General features: G+C 42.1%; 1 protein-coding gene and 1 pseudogene across 2 annotated transcripts in view; one reads left to right on the forward strand and one right to left on the reverse strand.

Annotated features, from left to right (window-relative positions):
• Window positions 1–1,364, forward strand: part of LOC138013749 (uncharacterized) — a 3,513-nt pseudogene extending 2,149 nt beyond the window's left edge.
• A 200-nt stretch (window positions 1,365–1,564) lies between these two features.
• LOC138037350 (perforin-like protein 1) overlaps window positions 1,565–2,500 on the reverse strand; it is a 22,145-nt gene continuing 21,209 nt past the window's right edge. For both annotated transcript variants that reach the window (XM_068883292.1, XM_068883298.1), the window contains exon 7: window positions 1,565–2,500. This exon is cut by the window's right edge and continues 1,589 nt beyond it. The gene's annotated coding sequence lies outside the window, so the exon portion shown is untranslated.

Here is a 2,500-nt window from a genome sequence, read left to right on the forward strand (position 1 = left end):
ATAGTCTTAAGTCGCGTCGCAAGCGCGGGCAAAAAGTTGCAGGGTGGCTACACGGGCAACTATCTCTGCGATTTTGTCGCAAACGTTTCAACTCTGGCGACTTTTTTCTTGCGATTTTTTCACCTGTCGCGTCGCCAGTTCAAGGGTGGCTACACGTGCGATTTTCATCTCGCGCTTGCGAGGCGACAAAGTTTGAAAAAATCGCATCACCAGCGCGAGCAAAAAATCGCTCGTGTAGCCGCGGCTTAATGCCGATGACCTAAATGACTATGCGAAGGAGTACAACACCACCCTCTCCGAACTCCTCGATCGGCATGCGCCGCAAAGTACTTGGACTAGGGTGACTCGACCAGTAGTTCCATGGTACATTGAAGATATTGATCAGGCTAAGCGCGCCCGCAGGAAAGTTGAACGCAAATGGAGAGAACGACACTTCCATCAGACTTTGCAGATTACAAAAAGAATCGGAACTATGCCACGAACCTAATGAACAAATCTAGACAAGAATTCTATTCTCAGTTCGTTGAAGAGAATAGTTCTAACCAGAAAAAGCTGTTTAATACCTCAAACAAGCTGCTCGGCGAGCGCAAACAGTTGCGCTTTCCTGAGCACACAAACAAGACCGTGTTGGCGAATGATATCAGGAGGTATTTCGTACGCAAAATAGAGCGCATTCGTTCGGACATCTACATCCACAAGATCAGGATCTTGTACCTCTAGACAGTGTTACGAACAGAACGCTAAACTCTTGTAACAATCTTAGTGAGCGTAATGTTAGTGTTTTGATTAACAATTCTGCGGAGAAGTCTTGTGTCCTAGATCCGATGCCTACTTGTCTGATCTATCACTCTCTTGACGTGTTGCTGCCGGAATGGTGAAGGTATCCCTGGCTACGGGGCACTTCCGAGATGAATGGAAGGAAGCTGTTGTGAACCCTTTACTGACAAAAGGTGCGAAGGACTCTGGTCACATAAACCTACGACCAGTCAGTAATCTGCAATTTGTTTCGAAGATTACTGAGAGAGCGGTTTTCAACCAGATTTATGCCCACGTAAAAGAAAATGGACTCTTTCCAGAATTACAATCGGCGTACAGAAGTGCCATATAGTACAGAGACGGCACTGTTGAAAACTTTTAACGCCATTCTACTAAATAGGAATAGCAAACATGTGTCTTTGCTAGTTCTCTTGGACTTAAGTGCTGCATTTGACACGGTGGACCATAATATTCTTCTTCGCCGTCTAGAGGGCGGATCTTTTGGCGTCACCTGCGATGCTCTCAAATGGCTCGACTCTTATTTTAGATTTAACCTTTATACCTATTTCCTTATTTATTATTTTTTTTCACTTTCTATTGTTAGTTAGCAACACTATTAGTTTATCTATCAATTATACAACTTTTATATCAATTTTAAATAACAGTATCATTAGTTAGCCTTACCAATTTGTCACAAAGCGCGTTAGCTCATATATTCATGAATTTCGCGCTATAGAAATAATAAAATTGTTATTATATTATTATTGTCTCCAGTCCAAGTTTCTTCTTCATTTAATCTGTCACAGGATGTCGTTCTGCTACTTTATTGAGGTAACCAGAAACATAATCATTCCACAGATGCTCAAGACTTATAAGGTAGAGCAATCCACAATGATTTCAAGAGACCCCATGTTGACAACCATTCAGGATACGGCGTAGTCGTGTTAATAAAATCAGCCAAGGCTCTCACTCCTTTCCGTTTACTTGAGGAATAGTCATGGGATTTCACAGACGTTTGGACTTGGGGTACTAAAAAGTTGTAGACTGTTCCCTCTTGTTCTTTTGTTAGGCCTGATACATTGACTGATTAGGAGCTTGATCAAAGTGTCTGAAAATAAGATTATACCTTGTTTGTGATCAAACGACACCACTAATACAGCCATGTATCATGTTCATGTTAGCAGGACACACGCGTCCTTAAGAACTATGTTTAATCACACACTAAAAAGGAAAATAACTTCAACTGACTCAAAATTCCTACAATGTACACGATTGTCTGTCTACCATAAACACTGGCGAATAAGCAGCACTATTTTTCCGAAAATAGGGGCTCTAAATCGGGGTGCGGCTTATCCGCGAGAACATCTGGAGGATTCTATAATCACGCTCTCCAAAGAGTCAACCGAAACCCCAGGTTTAAACAATGGCTTCTCTTTCTAGATGTTTAAGAAAATTGAGAATTGGTCATTGCTTTTTAATTAATGTTTGATGGCTCCTAAAGAAGCCGTGTTCGCTGGTATGTTAGCTTACTTTGCATTTGATAACAAATTTTTTACGCCATTTAAGACTGCCTTTCTTGAACAGCTGAGGGTCTGCAAGCAAGGAATCTCCATTCCACTACAGAGCTGTTTACAGTGTCGCCGCTTGCCGGTCACTTCAGCAGTGATTGATCCACCACGAGCAAGGAAAGGCAAATGCTCCAGTTCTCTAACTTTCAATAAGTGGCCTGGGGCCCGTTTCTTGA

The sequence above is a fragment of the Montipora capricornis genome, chromosome 1 (assembly GCF_036669925.1).
Source record: "Montipora capricornis isolate CH-2021 chromosome 1, ASM3666992v2, whole genome shotgun sequence".
Lineage (NCBI taxonomy): Eukaryota > Metazoa > Cnidaria > Anthozoa > Scleractinia > Acroporidae > Montipora > Montipora capricornis.